The sequence below is a fragment of the Callorhinus ursinus genome, unplaced genomic scaffold, assembly GCF_003265705.2.
Source record: "Callorhinus ursinus isolate GAN/ISIS: 27379988/994484 unplaced genomic scaffold, GSC_fseal_2.0 scaffold10, whole genome shotgun sequence".
NCBI lineage: Eukaryota > Metazoa > Chordata > Mammalia > Carnivora > Otariidae > Callorhinus > Callorhinus ursinus.
The window spans coordinates 73,558,117-73,582,829 of NW_027397072.1; the positions used below are offsets into that span (position 1 = coordinate 73,558,117).

A 24,713-nucleotide genomic window follows, 5' to 3' on the forward strand; every position below is an offset into this window, starting at 1 on the left:
TCACAGATCTGATGGAGGGGTGATTGTCCTCCACTTTTTGCCTGCACTTTATGTGGAAGGGCCCCCGCCCTAGAAATGGCTGAAAGGGTAAAAGCATAGTTGAGGCATTGTGACGCCAGCAGGACTCTTTACATCTGGCGTTTTAGAAACTGTGTCGTCATTCACAAATTTCCTGGCCACTTCTGTGTTGGACATACCATGATCATGTTCCAATTCCAACGCTTCCAAACTTAAACAAAAACAAAACAAAACAAAAAACAACTTGCCCGTGAGCCCCTGCCTAGCGCTCATCTGTACTTCAATTCATCCTTCAATACAGGCTAAATTAAACTCCCTACTAGTACACTGAAAGTGCTCCTCTTAAGGCTACAGGTGACAGCCATGTGACCAAGTTCAAGGGTCACTTTTTAGTTCTTATTTGATCTCTATTGCAGTAAACTTGATGGACTACATCCCTCTTTAAGCTTTTTCTCCTCCCCGGTGCACCCCTCACCCAGTTTCCCTGAGACTATAAACACTCAGATTGTTAATCTTACTAGATCTGTTTATCTCTTGGCTCTTTAAAAGCTGATCCCCAGTCCTCTCCTCAGTAGGTACATAGTCATTCTACCGCACACTACGTGATCTAACCACTTTGGTGGCTGAGTGTACCTTTAATGAGGTCCAGATCTGCATATGTAAGTGTTTTTGGATTATCTGCACTTGAACCTCATTATCACCTATCCAAATCAGAACTCAAATACACTCAGAAGTCCACAAAACTTGTTCTTTCTCCTCTGTTCCTTATCTTCTTTGGTAATGTCACCATCCACTCACCAAAATCCAGAACCAGGAACCTGGGTGTAATCCTCCATGCTTCTCCCTCACTGCTGTAAATACCTCCCTTACCCTTTCTAACTTTGTCTTGTTGGTTATATTTACTAGATGCCCTTTCCTCTCCAGTTCTACATCCACTGCCTCACCTGGGTCACTTATTCATTAAGCCACTGAGCACTTGTTTGAGAGCTCAGGATACCGTGGTGAACCAAAGCGACAAGGTTCCTGAATGGGGTGAGATAAACAGTATATGAGTAAACTAATAAATGAACAACATAACTCAGGGGGTAATAAGTGCTATGAAGCCAAAAAAAAAAAAAAAAAAAAAACCCGCCACCACCACCAGCAACAACAACCAGGGAAACCTGTAAAAACCTACATTGTTGCCTATCTCTTCACTTCAGATCCTCCCCACCCTCACCCCATATCTTCTCATCCTTTCTTTTTATTCTTGAAGAGGGAATGGCCCTGAGCCTTTCACCTGGAGTCTTAATTTCATTCCCTTTCATCTGCCGTGACTTCCCTCTATATTACAGCTGCCTGAATATGAATCCCTCAACTAGAAGATAAGCTACTTTGAGGGCAGGGATGTACCTTATACATCTTTGTGCCTCCACAGTGCCTTGGCTCAGAATAGGTGCTCACAAAATGAGTGTTAAATGGTGAATTCCCTGACACCTGAATCAGGCTGCCACAAAAGCATCTCCAGCCCAAATCAGAATGGGAAGGTCAGTGAACTTAGCTACGAGAGTGTAGTGGCAGGGGTGGGGTTATGAATGAGGTCACCTCCTTTGGTACCCTCCAGGCCTGGGCTTCCAAGATGATGTGCCCCGTGAGTGGCAGTAGTTGCTTCATAAACACTGTTTTACTTGACAGTGCCAAGTGCATGTGGGCAATTTAAAAGTACTCTTTGTTTCTGATGATGAGCCTTAAACCCAGAGCATTCTGGGTAAATTGCCAGGATAGGCCCTGCAGGAGAAGGTTGCAGTTGCCACTTCACTTTGTATTTCCAGGCCCTTGGGTGTTGCACCCCAACAGGGAGCGAGATGTTGCCAGTTCTGTCATAGTCATTATAATTAAATCCAAGTTCTGGCAAAGGGCAGTGCATAATTATGAAGTATTATTATGGTTTTTATCATTATTAGGCACCCAGCTGCCCAGCCCAGGAAACCACAGTAGTAAAACACTGAGAAGCCAAGCTTCTCTCCCAGCTGGCATGAATCAAGACCAGGTGTATTGGCACACAGTCTTGCAGCTCAGCTCATCAAGATGAGACCTTCTGTCCCCTCTTTTTGGCAAGATACAAATTTAAATGAATGGAAAGAGGAAATGTGAAGAAGGACCTTTGCCACCACCTCTGAATCAAGTTCCTTTCTTCCCATCTCACCAGAACGGTCTCATCTATGATTTATTGTGTAAATCTTTTTCAGCTTTATCCTTGACCTGCCAGCTTCCTAAACATCATTCCCCAAGGTCTACTGAGGATGTATTAGTTAGGGTGGGATATAGAAAGCAGAAAATTTTTACTTTCAAGAAATTTATGATATGGACTAACTGAGAAAGTATAGTCAGGCTTGACAAGACATCTGCCTTTTATTGAGCACCTACTCAACACCATACTCAGCACTTTCACATATGCTATCTGACCTAATTCCTACCACCCCGCAAAATGGATTTTATTATCCTCATTTTCTTCAAGGTCTCAAAGACTTAGTGTATAACAAAACTGAGATTCCAACATAAATATACAGTTTTGGTGATTGTATACTCATGGTGGATGTGTCCACACTGGTAGATGAATATAGATGTCAGACTTCCCCTCTTTCTACTGAATTAAAAATGGGTACTTTGTACAAAGTAAATTTTAAGCTGAGCACTGAAAGGACAATTCAGAAGTGATGCTGAGAGAATGGTGCCAAATGAGGAAGCCAAATTGGCCATAAGCCTAAAATCAATCAATAAGGACAGATTTCTTGTTCAGCAATGTCATATTATATTCTTCAAGTACCTTTATTGTCTTAGCTACTCCAAATGGGGAAGTCACCCCAGGTGTTACAAGGGTGGGTTGGCGATGGAGGAGGGTGGTTTAGGGAGGGAATATGGTTTTGAATGGAAAACTCCCAAATGGCCCATAAACTGGCACATCTAGCACTGGTTTCTGGAACAGCCAAAACCATGGCAGCTTTCCCTGCTGCCAATCACTTGTTTTTAACTAACACGTGTAGAACAATTTTCCATTCTCTTTTTTTCTAAAACAATTGATTAATAATTTTTTAAAGATTTTATTTATTTATTTGAGAGAGAGCATGAGCAGCGGGGGAGAGGCAGAGGGAGAGGGAGAAGCAGGGAGCCCGACTCGGGGCTCAATACCAGGACCCCGAGATCATGACCTGAGCCGAAGGCAGACACTTAACCAACTGAGCCACCCAGGGGCCCCTGATTAACAATTTTTAAAGACAATTTGTTTAGAACTTACTGTGTCATACAAGGCAGTTCACTTTTATTTTTAGTGCTTTTTAAGAGATTTAAGATTTAAAAAAAAATGCAGTCATTTTAAGTGTATAGTCTGATCTGTTCGGAGACATGTATGCCCTTGTAACCTATCATAATTGTGAAATAGAAATTTCCATCAACTCAAAAAAGTTCCTTTGTGCCTCTTTTGCATAGGAATTTTAATACAATTTGTATTTTTTTCTTTTTTTTTTTAAGATTTTATTTATTTACTGGAGAGAGAGATCACAAGCAGGGGAGAAGGGTAGAGGGAGAAGCAGACTCTCCGCTGAGCAGGGAGCCCGATGAGGGGCTTGATCCCAGGACCCTGGGATCATGACCTGAGCCAAAGGCAGACGCTTAACCAACTGAGCCACCCAGGTACCCCTACAATTTGTATTTTAATGACTCCAAAATTTAGATCTCCAGTCAACCTTGCTTTCAAAGTCTAGGCCCATGTTTTCAGCTACCTACTTGACGTATCCACCTGGATGTTGCAAACAGGCACCTCAAACCAAGCATTTCTGAAAGATGAAGCAGAAGGTGCTTTATCTTTGCTACAAGAAAACCCCTACCTCCAATTCCCTTCTGAAATCATGTTTCTGTATTCTTCAGTTTGGTTGAGATAATCAACATCTACCAAGTCATATAAGCTAGAAATTTTTAAAAATAATCTTTACCTCTCCCTCTCTTAGACCTCCCCAGAAGTGAGTCTTACTCACACATTTTTAAATCAGCCCTTTGCATTTCCAGTATCCTCATTCAGACACTTATCTTGCTTGCACGATCACCAAAAAACCAAAAAAAAAAAACCTTCCTAACTTGTTTCTTCATGCTCCAGTTCATCCACCAATCTGCCACTTTAATTTTCTTTTGAAAACCCAGATTTGACTTTCAATCTTTTGCTTTCAGGGACTGCTCAACTGCCTAAAAATGGCACTGAAAATCTTTGATGGTATGACCCAACCTTCCCATCTGGACTCCTCTGCTACCTGCCACATACAGCAGGCTATCCATTTTCACCCCTCTATGCTTTTCATCAGATATCGATCTGAAATGTGCCTTGTACTCCACCTGAAAACTCTTGCTTCCCTTTCATGGCCCCATTTATAAGACTTTTCTTCATGAAGCCTTCCCAGACCTCTCCAGATACAGAGTCTCTCTCTGCTACACTTGACCCCTATACCATGTTGCACATACATTTATCACACTGAATAGACATAATGGTGAAATGGAACAGGAGAGCTGAGTCAGAAGATCTGAGTCTAACTTAAAAATCTCATTCATTGCTTGCTGTGTTAGCCAAAGCAAATGACATAAGTTCTCTGAGCCTCAGTTATTTAATCTATGAGATGGTACTAACAATAGCTATAATAATACCCTACCTCATAGGACTCTTGTGATCAAACAAGTAATTATGAACATGAACGCAGTTTGCTGTATATAGATATTAGATGTTATAATTGCAAAGCTGTATCTTCTGATAGGTTTTGAACTTCTTGAGTGCAAAACCAACATCTGGCCATCCACTGGACATGGTGTCTGGACCTACTCCTTGCCTAGATTGGTTTATGACAGAAGTTACCATTTTTGGTAGGCTCATGTTCTCTCAATTAACTCCCTTAATACTATTTTCTACTACGTTTCTTCAAAAGCCAATCATGACATCCTCGCTTCTTTTTATAATTGTTTATTGCCTTTTCAATTAAATAGCTACTTTAAAAGGTCTCTAAGGAAAGGAAATAAATATTCTATCCATGATTAATTTTAAGCACCTTCATTTATTTGACAAAAACTTTTTAGAGCCATTATGTGCCCAGCCCTGTTCTAAGCCCAGGTCATACAGTGGCAAACAAGAGATTTCACAGAACTTATGTTATCATGGGGACAATAAGCACAAAGCAGCAAGTAAAGATGTTCATCTATACAGTTAAAGGTGCTACAAACAGAGCAATATGGAGGGCGGGGCAGATGTAACTGGAGTGGTCAGGGAAAGCCTCTCTGAGAAAGCATTGTAGAGCATCAGTGATGACACAAGGAGGCAAGCATACAAAAAGAAGGCGGGATAGCCTTGCAGGTCAAAGGAAGAGCACAGAGACCCTGAGACGGGAGCAGACGGAGTCGATATAAGGAACTGAAAGGCTGTCTGTGTGGAGTAGAGGAAGTGAAGGGCAGTGGTATGAGGCTAAGTCAAAGAAGCAGACAGGGGCCAGATCTCATAGGGCTTGGAAGTTCAGGTAAAGAGTTAAATGTTTATTCTAATTGTGATAGGAAACCACCGAAGGTTTTTAAGCAGGAGTGTGATATAATTTGATTTTTTTTTAAGATTTTATTTATTTGTTTGTCAGAGAGAGAGAGAGCACAAGCAGGGGGAGTGACAGGCAGAGGGAGAAGCAGGCTCCCCACCAAGCAAGGAGCCCAATGCGGGACTCAATCCCAGAACCCCGGAATCATGACCTGAGCCGAAGGCAGACGCTTAGCCGACTGAGTCACCCAGGCATCCCTGATTTGGTTTTTAAAAGATCACTCTAACTGCATTTGGAGAATATATTCTGGGGGCAGTAGGAGAGTGGATTAGAAGGTAGACTGGTTGTTTTGGGCCAGACCAGAGATGTTGGTGGTCTGAATTAGGGAGGTGCTAAGGATGGTAAAGAGTAGTAGGTTTGGGGTATGTTTGGCAGTAGGACTGACAGGACTTACTGACGGGTTTAGTGACAGCGAGGGAAGGACATTAAAAAGGGCTCAGGCGGCTCCTGGGTGGCTCAGTCGTTGGGCGTCTGCCTTCGGCTCGGGTCGTGATCCCAGGGTCCTGGGATCGAGCCCCACATCGGGCTCCATGCTCCGCGGGAAGCCTGCTTCTCCCTCTCTCACTCCCACTGCTTGTGTTCCCTTTCTCACTGTGTCTCTCTCTGTCAAATAAATAAATAAAAATCTTTAAAAAAAATAAAGGGGCTCAGGATTATGGTCTAAGCCATTAGGTGGATAAAAGTTCAGTTTACTGAGTTCACACAGTACCTGTGGAGGCTTTGTGCTAGGCTCTGAGAATACAAAGGCCAGTGAATAAGACAGAGACCTTGGCCTCAAAAGCTCACAGTCTAGTGGGGAGGACTGCCTCCTACCCTTGGTGGCTTCTGTAGGAGGTTTTTTTTTTTTTAAGATTATATTTATTTATTTATTTAGAGAGTGAGAGGGTGGGGAGGAAGAGGGAGAGGGAAAATCTCAAGCAGACTCCGCGCTGAGTGCAAAGCCCAACATGGGGCTCCATCTCAGGACTCTGAGATTATGACCTGAGCAGAAATCAAGAGTTGGACACTTAACCGACTGAGCCACCCAGGTGCCCTGCTGTAGGAGGCTTTAAGCACAATTACAGAGCTACGTATAGGTTATGAGAGGATCAAGAAGGATTTCCTAGCCCAGTCTAGCCAAACGAGCCAGGAGTCCTGCCTTCTTGGGAAGATAACTAGACTTTCTCAACACCTGTGAAATGTGTGCAGTAATCCACACTCTAGTTTAACTTAACTCTTTATAAATAAAGTATAATAGCTGTCAGCAGCATCTTCCAGGGTCTCTGCTTTGTTACTTCTTTTAAGAGGGGAGGAAAAGGGTGCCTGGGTGGCTCAGTCAGTTAGGTGTCTGCCTTCAGCTCAGGTCATGATCCCAGGGTTGAGCCCTGCATCCCTTTCCCTCTGCCTGCCACTCCCCTTGCTTGTGCTCTCTCTCTCTCTGTCAAATAAATAAGTAAAATCTTAAAAAAAAAATAAGAGGAGAGAAAAGAATGCTACAGAGAAAGAGTCAGGATGCTTAAAAGAGTCAGGATGGATAGGCAAGGTACTCAGCTAATAGAATGGAAGTCAGTAGGGTCTGGGCTTCTGCTGCAGCCCTCTGCTCAAAACCTACCAACAGTATGCCCTTGGTTGAGGATGGATTCAGGGTATTTTGTTTTGTTTCACTTTAATTGCAGCTGCAACTTCTTTGAAGTTACCATATGACTCCTGAATAACTTCTCTCAAACTTTTTTTTTTTTGGTATTTATTTAATAACTTCTATTTGACCAGCTGATACATTCACATTTCAAAAATCCAAATAAGAAAGGATATAATGACAAGTCTTATCTTTTCTTGCTCCTTCACCCAGTTCTCTACCCCACCCACCTCGATAGGTAGCGATAACTATACCGATTTTTTCTGTGTATCTTCTAGTGTTTCTTCACACAGATACGAGCAGTTCTTATATTTCTTCTCTTCCTGCTTCTTACACAAGAGGTAGCCTACTTTATCCCCTGATCTGGATCTTGTTTTCCCTCTAACAATGTATCTTGGAGATCTTTCCTACCAGTACTAGGAGAGCTTCCTCATTCTTTTAAACAGCTGCATAGTATTACACTGTAGGATCTGCCATAGTTCATTTAACTATTTCCCTATTGATGAATCCTTGGGCTGTGTCCAGTCTTGGCTACTTATTACAAACAATCCTATAGTGTATAACCCAGCACATATGTCTGCAGGTATAGCCTTAGGATAAATCCTCAAGAGTCTTATAAATCCTTTAATAAAATCTTCGAAAGGAATGTTCTGAGATAGTGTGACTAGGTTTCCAAATTAGAACCTCAGCTTTCCAGGCATTAACTCTCACATTCCATCAAGAGTAGTTCCTCATTTTTCCAGCCTGTCAATTATGCCTTTATATTTTTTCCAGTAAGGAATTTAAAAAATATTTAATCTGTATTTCCTGCAACCAACCATAGTTGGCATGCTGTTTCAAAAAAGAAGAAGAAAAAAGATTAAAATGCAGTTGAATTGTGCTCCGGTTAATGAATTGCAGGCTCTAGAAAATTTTCGATTTTTCTTCATTCAACATATAGAAGCATCTCTAGAGTGAAGTCTCAGGTGGGGATGACGGGTTAGAAGGTGACGACTGTAGGGTGTACCCTGCCCCAGCCAGCTCATAGTGCTACCCCGTACTCGGGGCCAAATACTCCTTGGCCATTTTTGTTAGCATCTCTTTTCATTTCTCTTAGTAATTCTTCATTTTCCCATAGTTGCTTTTGGAAAATAGGTTTATAGTTTTGGTGAAACAGGCTTTGGTAAGTGTGCTTTATAACCAGGCCATGTATAGTAAGTGTGCTATTTTTATATTATCCCCCCCAAAGACTTTTTCTTTCTTTTTTTTTTTAATTTTTTATTGTTATGTTAATCACCATATATTACATCATTAGTTTTTGATGCAGTGTTCCATGATTCATTGTTTGTTCATAACACCCAGTGCACCATGCAAAACGTGCCCTCCTCAATACCCATCACCAGGCTAACCCATCCCCCCACCCCCCTACCCTCTAGAACCCTCAGTTTGTTCTTCAGAGTCCATCATCTCTCATGGTTCGTCTCCCCCTCTGACATACTCCCCTTTTCTTCCTCTCCTGTTATCTTCTTCTTTTCCTTTTTTCTTAAAATATGTTGCGTTATTTGTTTCAGAAGTACAGATCTGTGATTCAACAGTCTTGCACAATTCACAGCGCTCACCGTAGCACATACCCTCCCCAATGTCTATCACCCAGCCATCCCATCCCTCCCACCCCCAACCACTCCAGTAACACTCAGTTTGTTTCCTGAGATTAAGAATTCCTCATATCAGTGAGGTCATGTGATACATGTCTTTCTCTGATTGACTTATTTCACTCAGCATAACACCCTCCAGTTCCATCCACGTCGTTGCAAATGGCAAGATCTCATTCCTTTTGATGGCTGCATAATATTCCATTGTGTATATATACCACATCTTCTTTATCCATTCATCTGTCGATGGGCATCTTGGCTCTTTCCACAGTTTGGCTCTTGTGGACATTGCTGCTATAAACATTGGGGTACATGTACCCCTTCGGGTCCCTACATTTGTATCTTTGTGGTAAATACCCAGTAGTGCAATTGCTGGATCGAACGGTAGCTCTAATTTCAACTGTTTGAGGAACCTCCATACTGTTTTCCAGAGGGGTTGCACCAGCTTGCACTCCCACCAACAGTGTAGGAGGGTTCCCCTTTCTCCACATCCCCGCCAACATCTGTCGTTCCCTGACTTGTTAATTTTAGCCATTCTGACTGGTGTGAGGTGGTATCTCATTGAGGTTTTGATTTGGATTTCCCTGATGCCGAGTGATGTGGAGCACTTTTTCATGTGCCTGTTGGCCATTTGGATGTCTTCTTTGGAGAAATGTCTGTTCATGTCTTCTGCCCATTTCTTGATTGGATTATTTGTTCTTTGGGTGTTGAGTTTGATAAGTTCTTTATAGATTTTGGATACTAGCCCTTTATCTGATATGTCGTTTGCAAATATTTTCTCCCATTCTGTCGGTTGTCTTTTGGTTTTGTGGACTGTTTCTTTTGCTGTGCAAAAGCTTTTTATCTTGATGAAATCCCAATAGTTCATTTTTGCCCGGGCTTCCCGTGCCTTTGGCGATGTTTCTAGGAAGAAGTTGCTGCGGCTAAGGTCGAAAAGGTTGCTACCTGTGTTCTCCTTTAGGATTTGGATGGACTCCTGTCTCACGTTTAGGTCTTTCAACCATTTGGAGTCTATTCTTGTGTGTGGTGTAAGGAAATGGTCCAGTTTCATTCTTCTGCATGTGGCTGTCCAATTTTCCCAACACCATTTGTTGAAGAGACTGTCTTTTTGCCATTGGACATTCTTTCCTGCTTTGTCAAAGATAAGTTGACCATAGAGTTGAGGGTCCATTTCTGGGCTCTCGATTCTGTTCCATTGATCTATGCGTCTGTTTTTGTGCCAGTACCATACTGTCTTGATGATGACAGCTTTGTAATAGAGCTGGAAGTCCGGAATTGTGATGCCGCCAGCTTTGCTTTTCTTTTTCAGTATTCCTCTGGCTATTCGGGGTCTCTTCTGGTTCCATACAAATTTTAGGATTATTTGTTCCATTTCTCCCCCAAAGACTTTTTCTTATTTATTATATTCCAGGTATATGAGACCAGGATGGAAAAATCCTAGGGCACTTAATTTACATGAGATGTCGGGAGAACATTTACTGATGCAGAAATATGCACAAGTGATGTGGCAGTGAAAAGTGCCATTGAAGAAAACAAATATATATATCTGAAGAAGGTACCCCAGCCATAAAATTATCTCTCCACATAGTACTTCTCTTTAGTTTGGCTCCATGTAGGTGGAGGTGTTTTGTTTTTGTTTTGTTTTATTTATTTTTTTTATAATTATAGCATGAGAGAAAGTATTAAAAATAAACCATGAAGTTGACAAGAGACAGCAAATAGCCATCCAGAAAGCTTTTCTTAGCTCTAAAGCTCTCTTCCTTGGGAATAACAAAAACTACAAATTGTAGAACTGTCTAATCTCTGTAAAGAGTGTCTAGTCCCAGCTCAAGTTGAAATTATCTTATATTTTTAATTTAATTTTATTTAAAAAATTTTTTTAACATTTTTATTTATTTATTTGACAGGAAGAGGGAGAGCACAAGTAGGGGGAGCAGCAGAGGGAGAGGGAGAAGCAGGCTCCTTGCTGAGCATGGGAGCCTGATGTGGGGCTCGATTCCAGGACCCTGGGATTATGACCAGAGCCGAAGGCAGACACTTAACTGACTGAGCCACCCAGGCGCCCCTATCTTACATTTTTAAAATGTCTCACATAAAGACTCTACAGTCTTCCTCTGGCCATTACTTTTTTCCCCCCTTAGCTGGCAAGACTTGGACTCTCTCTTTAGGATATAGTCAGAATTATTCCTCCCTCCCCCCCTTTCCCTCCTCCCTCTCCTTCCCCTTCCCCTTCCCCTCCTCCTCCTCCTTTATTTTTTATTTATTCTTCCATAAGAGAGTTAGAACAATTGTTTTTAAAAACTTCTCTTTGGATTTTGGTTGGCACTGGACTTTCCAGGTAGACAGTTTATCATCTGTAAATAATAGTAAATCTTATTCATATTTTTGTTCTTTTTATATCAGAATTCCTTATTGAATGAAAAATAATACTTGCTGAAATTATTTGTTCATCCAATCCCTGAGTATCTGTAGAGAACATCCATTCTGCTGACTACACTCTCCTTTTGTTCTGGGGACTATGGTCCTCCCTTACTCTCAGTCCCTGGGCTTGGGGAAAAGACTGATGTCTACACCCTCCTGCTTCAGGGGTGAAACATATGGCCTTAGTCTAGGTCATCTAGTATATCCTATTCCTCTAGCCACAGTAATCCATTCTAGACCTACTAGAAAGTTGGTTCTGAATTTGAACCTAGAGGCAAGTACTCCGTGGAGTGGCTTGCAACCATATTGGGTACGTGAAGACGTTGCCTAAGAATGGAGCCAATAGCTGGGTGATGGACACTGGGGAGAGTATGTGCTATGGTGAGCACTGTGAATTGTGTAAGACTGATAAATCACAGACCTGTACCTCTGAAACAAATACTACATTATATGTTAAAAAAAACAAGATAGTAGGAAGGGAAAGATGAAGGGGGGGCAATCGGAGGGGGAGATGAACCATGAGAGACTATGGACTCTGAGAAACAAGCGGAGGGTTTTAGAGGGGAGGGGGGGTGGAGGGATGGGTTAACCCAGTGATGGGTATTAAGGAGGGCACGTATCGCATGGAGTACTGGGTGTTTTACGCAAACAATGAATCATGAAACACTACATCAAAAACTAATGGTGTAATGTATGGTGACTAACATAATAAAATAAAATGAATTAAAAAAATTTAAAAAAAGAATGGAGCCAATACTGAAGATGCTGAATTTAGAAAAGAAGAGAGAGAAATCAAGCCCTAGGTCACCCGGTTTGAGCCCTAGATCAAACTTCATCTGAACCAGATCCTCTAAATTATTCAGTTACATGAACCAATAAATTTACCTTTTTAATTAAGTTAGTTTGGATTACATTTTTCATCTTTGGCATGCAAAGGACTTTTAGTTGATGCAATGTCTTCTAACAAAATTAGGCAAATTCAACTCATGTTGTTCCCATGGTTTGACAAATTACATGATTTCCCCAGCTAATCCCCAGACTCCTCTCTTCTGTGCATGCACTTGGAGTGACTCTACCATTGCAGCATACCCGTCTAAATACCAAGCCAGAGTCCTCCTCCCTTTCCCCCAAGGACTCCTCCAGTTCTTTGCTTAAACCCAGCCCACTGGTGAAGTTAAAGAAGGAAGGGAACAGATGGCAACCTGATTCATATTGCTCTTACAGGGAATTAAGCCAATTTATTTTGGGGGTCAGTTCCAGTTCAGTTTCAGCAGTGAATGAAAGTTGTTTGAATCCCTTTCTTGTTCAGGTCTGTAATCATCTGCAGTAATCCAAAGTTCTTCACAAGGGAAAAATATTTGGGGGGGGGTTAATATTTGTTCCAGTTTGAGAAAACTATGTAACATGGAATCAAGTTGCACCTGTCTTATTAGGACTTCTGTGCTAAAATAGGTAGCATATGGGCAGGACAGGGAGGCGATTACTAGTATACTTAATACTAAAATAATCAGCCTAGACAGCCTCCATAATAAGCAGTGTTATAAAATCTACTCCTTGGATTTGCTTTTAATATTTCCAGTCCACATCAGAACACACTTTGAAATATCATATCACATAGTATTGACCAAATTATTAAAATATAAGTTGAACATTTTTTTGAAAATTTTGCCTCCTTTAGAGGAACACATATTTTATAGGTGAAATATTTATGGTCTCTGAATTAGTGTGACATTATGCCAGTGTCTTAAGGTGCTAAAACTTAACAGTTTTCTGGAAAAATGTATTGAAGATCTAGGCTCAGCTTAGGGAATGTTGTCAATGGTATTGTAATAGCATTGTATGGTGACAGATGGTAGCTATACTTGTGGGGAGTGAAACGTAATGTATAGACTTGTTAAATCACTGTGTTGCACCCCTGAAACTAATGTAACATTGTGTGCCAACTATGCTTCAATTTTTAAAAAAAATCTAGGCTCAAAATATTCATAGGACCATTTTTAAATTGCTTCAGGTCATCTAATGGATATGTTCTGACAGGAAGCATTTTTTGTTTCATTGCTTTCATTACATATATATTTATAGGTAAAAAATATAAATTAAATAAGTAAATAGAATTTCAAGACACAAAATGCTCAGCTTGTTCCAAAATACTTTTTGTTAGTGGGTTGTGTGCAAACAAAAAGAATGACAGATGCCATCCATATACTTTACGAAAACACCTCCTGCTTATGCATGTGTAAAGAGGACGTTGGATTTGACAAGGTGCAAAGAGATGTCTTACAGATGGTACACTTGAGGCCCATCAGGACAGGTCTTCCCAAACTAATGGGGCTGTAAAAGCAGTTGTCATGTGCACGTCTGTCACACCTGTTCTACAGAGAAATCCCTACTTGTAAATATGGTCTTCAAAATCAGAGCACAAGGCTGGCTGAGCTTAATTTAGTTTTCTGTTAGTTTGAGAGAGACTATGACCACCAACATGGATTTCATACCTTTTTGTGACTCTTCTAAGACTTTTACATTTTCCCTGGCATTGTGTTATTTAAAGTTAAAGATTAAAATTCTTTTACTTAGTCCTTGAAGAAATAACCATAATTTATCTTATAACATTAAATTCATTGGCAATGTGCTTTGGAGGGAATAAATTTGTGTTCTGCAAAAGGGCTTGGATATACAGAATTTCAATGCCTCAAATGATGTAATTTTCTATAATATTTAGCCTGCCATTTTTAGTTTGGTGTTTGTATAATAGGAGATTTCGAAGAAAAAGCTAAAGAGAGGCTAATTTGCTTGGTAGTGCTTCTGTTCTTTTGTTCTTTTAGAATCTAAAATTAACCAACATCTGCAGTGTCAACAAGGACTCCATATGGCATTCAAGTTTGTACTTTTCCTAAATAATGCGTTTGAGGCAATATAATCTGAGAGGAATTCTGAGGTGATAATGAGTGGAATACCTCATATTGTATAGCACTTTATAGTTTCAAAATGGTTTAACAACTAGGACCTTGTTTGATCCTCACAACAGTGTTAAGAGATAGGGGGTTCAGGTATTTCTTATTCTTGTTGAACAGATGAGAAGATGGAGGTTCAAAGTATTGAAGAGAAATGGCCATTGTCACAAACCTGGTGAGTAGCAGCATGAGAAGGCAACCCAAGCCATCTGGTATCTAATCACCCTTTCTACCATTTTACTAGGATCAAGTTGTTGACAAACCATTGTTAAAATAGCATGTTTTCAAAATAATAAATCCCACAACAACTCTGTAGGAAAAATTTTAAAAATTACTAGAAACTAAATAACAAATGTGTGTTTGGTTTTCTAGAGTTTAATGCAGTTCATTTGTTCAATTAAGTTAACAGATGATTTCCACAGAAAGTCATCTATTTATTTAACTCTTGTGATTTCCTATTTTACTTACAAAAAAGAGTTCCTACCAAAATGCTTTTTCTCCTTGTGAAATCATACCTCATAAATCTTTGTCATATCTAGAAAATCTCAAAACTTTCCCTTAAGAGATGTTACAACTGAGAGTGTTTTCTTCACAGTAATACATTGTCATTTAAGTCTACCTGAGTTTTGAAACATTTCATTTCAGTTCAAACTTCTGTGATTTTCTGCAGCAGAGCAATCAATCAGAGTTTCTGGGCTAAGAAAAAAAAGTAGGTTGAAGTTAAAGAATGTACTGGAAGCATAGCTTGTGACTGAGATACAGGCATAAATTTAGTAGGAACCCATTTTTGAAAGCATAAATAATGTTATTATTGCCAATCCATACTTTACGGAAATTTCTAGCTAGGTAACATTACCATTTCTACTTTAAAACACAGAGAAATTAAATTGCTTCCATTTCTTGAAAGTTTGAGGCTTAAAAATTATGAATGCTGGCATTCTTGAAGAGGAACACTGTGAGTTTGTAATATCGAAGAGGCACTGGCGTTGTCTTACATTGACAGGCAGCTATATTTCCAACAAGTGGAGACACTGGACTCTGCCGGCATAAGGAGCAGCCAGCAAGAATTTTAATCAGGATTTGGCTCAGTCTGTGCTGGTTCTGACTTCACGAAAGTGCATCTTCAGGAAGTACCTTCTACCAAGTGGATGGCAACATGCAGCGTTAGAGGTTGCTGACACCAAAGCAACCAGAGCTCACGCAAAACGTAAACTTTTGTCTCCCCATTAGTTGCCTGGATATGTCTCAAAGAACCACACACAGAAAAGCAAGATTTAAACTTCATATTATCCAAAACATTCTTGTGACTCTAATCTCCTACCTCCTCTATGTCCAGGATTAGTGGAAATACACCAAACATTTTTGAAAAGATCATCTAACCTAAGTAGGAGAGTGTTATCTTTCCGCGCACGAGCATAGTCGGGCAGCAGGCCGTGAAAAGGAGATACGGGGACAAAAGGAGGAGAGGGGCCCCATGGAACATACTTTGCCGGAAGCAAGTAATGGGGGGAATTAGGGGTAGTTGGGGGATTTGGGTGGGAAAGCCTTAGAGAGGGGAGGGCTAAGTCACTGGCGTTGGTAGTAACTCCATCTGGCTAGTTGTGGGAATCTGGAAGGAGGGGCCCAAGTGTGCCAGAGGACCAGACTCACGATGGGAGCATTCCGTTAATGTGACAGTGGAGAACTGCAGTGTAGAGGCCGGGAGAAGGCCACAGTATGAGGAAGGGAAGTGCCCAAGGGACCGTGAGGACCCCAGCTACAGTTCTTTTTGCGTATTCAATCAGATCCAGTTATCTTCCCCCTTCCCATCTCCACACTCCTGCCCCCTCCATCCTCAACACCCCACCCCCGCCACAAGAAGAATCTGTGTTGACTGGCCCAAGTTTGTTTAACTGAGTCCTCCTTCACCCAGTGAATGATTTGTGGAGACTGGGGCTGGTAATCATTATTTAGCAGTGACTTCAGCATTAATCAATCAGAACTGGAATGATACAACTCTGCTCCCACTCAGCCCATTCACAACCACAACCTTTTTGTGCTGCAGTGAAGTAACGTGGTCCCTTGGCTATCTTGCTGCTGATTAATGGACCGTTGGAAGGGGAAGGGCCAGTACAACTCCCACAATAGGTCTAGTGCTTTTCTGCCGGACTGGCTTAAAAAAAAAAGAGGCAGCCGGTCATGTCAAACCATGTTAGCCAACACCTGTATTGTCTGTCTGAATTATAAGGCACAACAGTACATCTCGTTCTCTGCAATTCATTATTAGAAGAAAGAATATGAGGAAGTATTAGACCATGCTTGTATCATATGACATAGCTGGACAATCCTGCACACTCCTGCACCGCCCACTGGAACATGTCATTTGTGCACTGATACAGTCACGATTACTCTCAAAATCTCTCTTCCCCTCCTTGCCTGGATGCAGCTGAACAGTGACTCTCAGAGGAGGTGGGAGGACATGGCCTGGCCAGCTGATGCTAAGGACCCAAGACTTAACTACATACAAATAACTCATTAACCTGTCCCTCCCAAATCACCTGCTCCACATACATCATTGCCATGAAAGGGATCGGGTTCCCCAAAGTTACCCTAAGGGTGTCTGTGGACTTTGACTTCCTCCCTCCACAGACACTGTTAGGATGGCCTTTTGAGGCCTTTGTGCTCCTGGGAAGCTGATTTCTCCTGTGTGCAAACATCAAGAGCCAGGAAGAATGGAACACTACATGATTTATCCCTGAATCCTTCATCCTGCTGGATATGCCCCAAGGTGGAGTTATTCTTGCTGTCACAAATAATTTAGCCCTGAGTGGATCAACATGTTTAAAAGAAGTTTCCAAATATGTCTAAAACTCTAGGTGCAGAAACACAAGTGCCAACTAACAAGAGCAATTTCAAATAGAACAGAGGTTGGAAATTAGAAAAACAAAGAAGCACAGGATATAGCAGAAGGCCAGCTCTGTCAGTAACTGGTTGTATGCTCTCAGTCATTATGCCCCTGTCCCAGTTTCCTCAACTCCAAAATAGACACTAAGATGAAAGGAATTTGGTGAGAGACACTTTTGAGAAATGTCGATTTATGTTCTCTCTCCATATTTTTCCCTTTCCCTTTCCCTTTCCCATTTTGTCTGGCTTACATGTCTTTACCTCAGGAAAGACTTGGGGATTGGACTTCCAAGCTTTAGTTCCAAATAAACCCACGAGGAGAATTTGAGGTAACTTGTATTTTCCAGACTAAAGAGATCTGTTCTCCCAGAAGCAGCAAGGATGTCATCCTACTTCTTGGCAGTACCCTCACTATGTATGCCTCGGGGAGGCTGCATCTTTGCTGAACATCCCCTCTTTTCTAGAAACGCAGTTTGGGACTTACTCATGTGGAGTAATGATGGCAAGGGCCTCCAGAGATCCTGGTGATTCTTAAGATGCCTGGTCCCTGCCAGAGCCCTCAGCGAGTGTGTAAAAGATACTTCACACTTACCCGAGGTGGATTTCCTGTCTGCCCTACAGCACAGGGCCTCCAAGTTTAGATTGAATTACTCTAAAGACTCTTAAGGAATCATCAATGGTAAGATGGCCACTCGTTTAATTTGTGTCTCTTTATCATTTATTAAAACTAAGCCTAAACAAGTCTTTCCTTATACTGTAGGAAATCCACTTTCTTGGGGCTGAATTCACTGAGGGTTTACTTTTGCCAGCCCTCCTTATCATTGCCTTTCCTGCACCTGCCCTTGCTGGCCTCCATGTCTTCTCGTTTGGGATGTTTGACTGAGAAAGGCTGGTGGCACCTTGAAAAGCCTCATTTGCTTTCTCCCAAATCCCTGCATATTTTCTTTAAAGTCAGAAAGGAGTGTCTTTCATCCCTAAGTATACACATTTAAGTTGTCTGTGTTGCCCTGAGAAGCAACTTCAAGTAACACCATATAGCTAGAGGACCAAGTCTTTGGTCAGCTTCTCTGGGGGCCGCGTACCTTCTTGAAGTTGTTAATAAAACAAACAAAACAAAACAAATAAAATTTTTAAAGATCTTTTATGCAATTGTCTTTGTTGTTACTGCCATTGTTGGGTGAAGAATACGTTTATTGCTTCAGGGCTGTGCCATATTTAGAAAGAGGTAGAATATCAGGGCAAGGGAAAACTTTTCAGGAAAGGGGGCAAGCTTTTGGGATACCTGAAGGCACCTATTGGACATAATCTCATGTGTGTTTTTCTCGGTAGCAGATGTAAATTGCCATGTTCTTCTAAGGCCATTTTTCTGCTATGGCTTGCTTTTCTCTTTAAATATTTTAGGAGGAAAAGTAATGTATTTTCTGTTTTGTGGTGGTGGTGATGATGATGATGATTTGTAATTTAGAGAGTATATATTCTTGATTCAGTCAAAATAATCTTTGAGTCATTTCAATACTTCACTCCAAACAGTCTTTCTCAGAACCTGAAAAACAAAGTAAAATGGTACCCCAAATGTTCCCTTCCCTCTTATCTTTATAAATCCTTCCATATAGCCCCAAATTGCCATTCTGGGGGTTGGGGGAGGAAGCCTCCTAAATCCGAATTACCTATGCTATTCAAAGAACTAAGTATTTTGAAAGTTCTAGAAACAATAATGCAAACATTCTTCTCAATAGAAACTACTAAAAGTAGTCATACGGTCTATCTCTTAAAGTGGAATTTTTCCTTCCATCTTAATTAAATGACAAATAAAAGGAAGTCATGCACAAGCTTTCGGAACAAAGACTGTAATATAAGAAATGTAGTTCCAGTCAAAAAAGAAAAGAAAAGGATGTTGAAATATGGGAGCAAAATGAGGTCTTACTCAAGTAGATTCTTATGCTTCAACCAAAAGCTGGAAGAATTAACAAAAGCTCTAAAAAAAGGTAAAGGAATGCAGACAGTGGAGAAAAGCAGAGGAGTGCAGAAAACAATTAATAAGTGTATAAAGGAATAAATCGAAGTCTGGGATGATTCTTAACTAAAGTACTTGCAAATAAAATATAGATTGAAAAAATTCATTTCCAGAAAAGGTGACAAAATCAATGTGTAAAAAAAGCCCTTAGTGAACTAAGAGCCTTCAGAGACAAGGTCAGCTCACTGGAGAGGAGCTGAAACAAAGCAAAGCAGGACAGAGCAGTGCTTTCACTAAAAACCACCACGGCTTTACTCTGTCCACCCTGTGTGACATGGGGGTAGAGCTCCGGGGTAGAGTATTTGACTGCACCCTGTGTGATAGACAATGCTCTCAAAGGCAAATGTCTTGACCTTATGTGGTCTACTTCCAAAGGAAGATGAGGTTTAGTCAACCATATTAGTTACTTATTGCTGTGTAACAAACATCTCAAAACTCAGAGCTCAGAATGACCACACTCGAAGTTTCTTTCTGTCAGGAATCCAGGTGCAGTTTAGCTGTGTTCTCCTGCTAAGGGCCTCTGTCTTTTACAAGACTGCAATCAAGACCTCTGCTAGAGGGGCTGAGGATCCATCTCCCAGCTTACTCAGTGCCATTGGATTGAGGACCTTAGTTCCTCACTGTGTGTTGGACAGAGATTCTCAGTTTGGTGCTGTGTGTGTGCTATGTGATCCTCTCTACAGTTCCCAATGCATTGCCACTGACTTCCTTCAGAGCCAGTATGGGAGAGAATGCCAAGAGAATGTGCAAGGAAGATGGTAGTCAGTCTTTTGTAATCTAGTCTCGGAACTGACTCTTGCAGTAATTTATTTATTAGAATCAAGTCACTAAGACCAGGTCACACTCAAGGGGAGGGGAATACCAGGAAGCAGTATCATTGGGAGCCATCTTAAGAGCTGTCAACCACTTTAACTTAGTTTATTCTTCCCTTACTTTTATAGCATAGAAATAAGAGGATGTCATCTTCAGGACCAAAAATACATTCTTTGGAGAAAAGTGCTCCAGAAATCTGTATGTCCGTGGTCTCTTTTATTTCTCAGCAAATGGCTTTATTTGTTTACATCATTTATATGGCAATAAATAGCCCAGATGATCTTAGCCAATAGGCAAACTATTTGAATAAATGAAGGAAATATTCATTTACATGTTTCATTGGGATGTAAGCTCTATGAGGGCAGGGGTTTTATCTGTCTTGTTCTCTGTTGTATCCCCAGTGCATATCACAGGGGCTTAACATATAGTTTTCAACAAATAATTGTTGGATGAATGGCTTCAAGTGTATTTACCATGGATCTGTTATGATATATCAGGCACTTGACTTCACTTGTTTAGAAACTGAGCATCAGAAATACTTGCATTTGTACCCAAGAGTGGAAAGAAGAGATTTTTATCCCTTGGGATTTTCAAAAGCAGCCCCAGTCAGTGACCATCTTTGTTCACAATTCAGAGAGTCAACTGAAAGAAAGGCCCACTCCATTTTCTCATAAAGGGAGAATGTGGCCTTTTCTTGTTAACAGGTCTTACTTGTGGCCTATCACTCATTGTTTGAGATGACAATAAAGGACCAATGTTTAAAAAACTTAAACTAGGTTTTAAAAAAAATCATGAAAATAAAATATGCACATACTTTAAAAACATATAAAAGCATATAAAATGACAAATTCTCACCCTTTGATTCCATCCCTCATCCCACTCAACTTCAAAAGTAAGGAGTTTAACTATTTCTTAAATATTATTACAAGTATTTTCAACACAAATACAATGTGTGTGTGTGTGTGTGTGTGTGTGTGCGCGCGCGCGCATATAAATATGGGATCATCATAATATTGTTCTACACCTTGCCTTTTTTTCACTTAGTGATATGTCTGGGAACCTATATAGACCTATCTTAATTTTTTTCTTGGCTGCATAATATTCCACTGTAGGGATGTGCCATAATTTATTCAATGAGTCCCTACCTAATAGATATTCATTTCCACCACCACCCCAAACTTTTTACCTACTAGAAACAGTGCTGCAATGGACATATCTATACATATATCTTTGCATATTTTGGTGAGTTTATCTTAAAGACAAATTCCTAGCAGTGGAATTGCTAGGCCAAAAGATATGTGCATTTAAAATCTTTAAAGCCTCTTTTTATTATGAAATAAATCACAAATACAGAAAACCAAACCAGTTACAGAGCTTAATGGATTGTTATAAGACAAGTACCCTTTTAACTATCACCCAGATCAAGAAACAGACTGTCACCAACATCAGGAGCCCTCCAAATGGTCTGTGATCACAACTGCCTCCTTCTCTGAAACTAACTGTGGTACTTACTGACTTCTGTAGAAATAACTTTCTTCTATTTTTTTTTATGGCTTTACTACCCAAGTGGCATCCATAAACATGATACTTTAATTTTGCCTATTTAAAAAAAAAAACCCTGATATGTCTTCTATACCTCTTTAAATTTGCAGTTTTTGCCTCCAAACTTTTCTTTTCCATACAATTTCTCTATTGAATAACTCAGCATTTGACCAGTGGAGTTTCCTACAGTCTGGATGTTGCCAACTATGTACTCTTGATGTAGTTCAGCATGTTCCCCTGTCCTCCAACTTCCTGCAAACTGATGGCTGGATTTGGAGGCTTGATGAGACTCAGGTTTGACTCCTTTGGCAAGATGATGAGTGGTACATCAGGAGCTACATAATGGCTAGTTGTCTCTCTGTGACTTTAGCAATTACTGATGTTCAGTGCTTAGATCCATTCATTTATTGTGGGCTGCAGAATATTCTAATTATGTTATTTCTTTTTCACTTACTAGTTAGAATATTTATGGAAGACATTTCCTCTCTTCTATTATTTGCTTGTACCCAGTGGTATAATTCAGATAGGAAAAGCAAAGTTCTTTCCCATTACTTAACAGTTCCAAGATAATGAATGTTCTCTACCATTATCCTACAAAGGTGACTTTTTATTTTAGTTATCATGAATTCATGTGTTCATACATGTCTTCAGCTTATCTTATGGGTTTCAAGTCATTGCAATCATTATCTTTACTGCAGCTCAATTTGTTCCATCTTTGGCCAGTGAGAGCCTCTTCCATCTGTACTTGAATCCTTTTAATATAGCCCTAGTGGTCTTTGATAGCTTCCTTGCTGTCTGATATGACAAGATACTCTAGCCTCATTTTGTATGTCTATTGCCCCAGACTTGGAATCTGCCATTTCTCCAACAAGCCCTGTTTTTTTGTTTTTGTTTTTTAAAGCAGGAAATGGTATTTCAAAACCACAGTCTAGGCACAAATTGTATTCATCATTACTGTGTTGGTCCCAGTTTCTAAGATTTTTCAGTGGACAGAGCTAGGAAATAGCTGTATGGTTTTTTTGTTTAAGATTTATTTATTTATTTCAGAGTTGGGGGAGGGGCAGAGGGAGAGAGACCCTCAAGCAGACTCCCCGCTGAGTGCAGAGCCCAATGAGGGGCTTGATCCCACAACCCTGAGATCATGACCCAAGCCGAAATTAAGAGTCAGACACTCAACCTACTGAGCCACCTACACACCCCAACAGCTGTATGTTTTTAAAGATAAAATACTTCATGAGCTTATTTAGATACTTCCAATTTGAATTTAGTACCAAAGGTTTTTACAAACATAAGAGGCTCAGAACAATAGTACTAGTACTACCACCACCAATATGATCACCAGAAGTTACATTAAAAAAAAAAAGTCAGTCTTTCTTTTTATTTATTTATTTTAAGTAAGTTCTACTCCTAATGTGGGGCTTGAACTCAGGACCCTAAGGTAAAGAGCTGCATGCTCCATAGACTGAGCCAGTCAGGAACATCCAAAGTTACATTTTTTCATTCGCTCTTTTCTTTTGCCTCTGTTGTATATCTACATTGTCAGAATATATAGCCATTGCATACAATACTCACTCCCATTTACCCCTCACTTAAACTTGATTCTTCAAGTAGCTAAGTATTTAACACTTACCACTACTCTTGGTACTGATATGTCTCCAGTCAGTCTGGGGCTTGTTTACTAGTAGATACACAGGAAGTGTTCACAGGAACAATATCTCCTGAGTTCTTACATGGCCATAACACTTTGTGTCCTTTGTACCTGAAAGTCAGTTTTTCTAGATATAAAATCATCCTCTCACATTTAATTATGAATCTTAAATACATTACTCCATTTCTTTGGACATAAGTATTGCTGAAACATCTGATGTTAACCTAATTTTCTTTCCCTTGTAAGTCATTGTCTTTGAAAAACTGTATGTCCAAAGAGCTTTTTCTCTTTAAAATTCAGTAACTGTTAGAATATGTCTTGGTTCATCATTCTGAATCAATATGCTCAGGTACATGGTATATTTTTTTTATATGTAGTTCTATATATTTTTTTCTTTTTTAATTTCAAGAAAGTTCCTTGAATATTTCAAAAAGAAATATTTGTTCTTTGGGTCTCTTCTCCAGGGACTCCCATTATTGTATGTTGGGTCTTCTTTGTCTACTGCCAATATTGGTCACTTTCTCTTGAACCTTTTTCTTTTTTTCTTCATTTCATATAGATTTTAGAGATTTTTCCCCTCATTTTTACCTTATACTCATTTTAAGGTATTATTTGTTATATTTATTGGCTATTGTGTTCCTTGTAATTTCATTTTTACTTCTTTTTTTTAAATTTCAAGTTTTTATTTAAATTCTAATTAGTTAGCATATAGTGTAATATTAGTTTCTAGAGTAGAATTTAGTGATTCATCCCTTACATATAATACCCATTGCTCATCATAAGTGCCCTCCTTAATGCCCATCCCCCATCTAGCCCATCCCCCACCCACCTCCCCTCCAGCAACCCTCAGTTTGTTCTTTGTAGTTAAGAGTCTCTTATGGTTTGCCTCCCTCTTTTTTTTCCCTTTCCCCTATGTTCATCTGTTTTGTTTCTTAAATTCCACATATAAATGACATCATGTGGTATTTGCCTTTTTCTGACTGACTTATTTTGCTAAGCATTATATATTCTAGCTCCATCCATGTCTTTGCAAATGGCAAGATTTCATTCTTTTTGATGGCTGAGTAATATTCCACTGTGTGTGTGTGTGTGTGTGTGTGTGTGTGTGTACATACATCAGTTCTTTATCTATTCATCAGTCGATGGACATTTGGGTTCTTTCCATTTTGGGTTATTGCTGATAATGCTGCTATAAACATTGGGGTACATGTGCCCCTTCCAATCAGTATCTTTGTATCCTTTGGATAAATACCTAGTAGTGCAATTGCTGTGTTGTAAGGTAGTTCTATTTTTAACTTTTTGAGGAGCCTCCATACTGTTTTCCACAGTGGCTGCACCAGTTTGCATTCCCACCAACAGTGTAAGAGAGTTCCCCTTTCTCTGCATCCTTACCAACATCTCTTGTTTCTTGTGTTGTTAATTTTAGCTATTCTGACAGGTGTGAGGTGGTATCTCATTGTAGTTTTGATTTGTATTTCCCTGATGATGAGTGACGTTGAACATCTCTTCATGTATGTTAGCCATCTATATGTCTTCTTTGTAAAAATGTCCATTCATGTCTTCTGCCCATTTCTTAATGGATT

The 24,713-nt window shown here is 40.1% G+C and overlaps 1 protein-coding gene and 1 long non-coding RNA gene across 2 annotated transcripts in view; one reads left to right on the forward strand and one right to left on the reverse strand.

Annotated features, from left to right (window-relative positions):
• SOCS5 (suppressor of cytokine signaling 5) overlaps positions 1–25 on the reverse strand; it is a 112,717-nt gene extending 112,692 nt beyond the window's left edge. The window contains exon 1 of the mRNA XM_073897755.1: positions 5–25. The gene's annotated coding sequence lies outside the window, so the exon portion shown is untranslated. The remainder of the gene's footprint in view (positions 1–4) is intronic.
• LOC112821610 (uncharacterized) overlaps positions 1–24,713 on the forward strand; it is a 54,390-nt gene that overhangs the window by 500 nt on the left and 29,177 nt on the right. The window contains exon 2 of the long non-coding RNA XR_003207487.2: positions 14,351–14,405. This is a non-coding gene — a long non-coding RNA (uncharacterized lncRNA). The remainder of the gene's footprint in view (positions 1–14,350; positions 14,406–24,713) is intronic.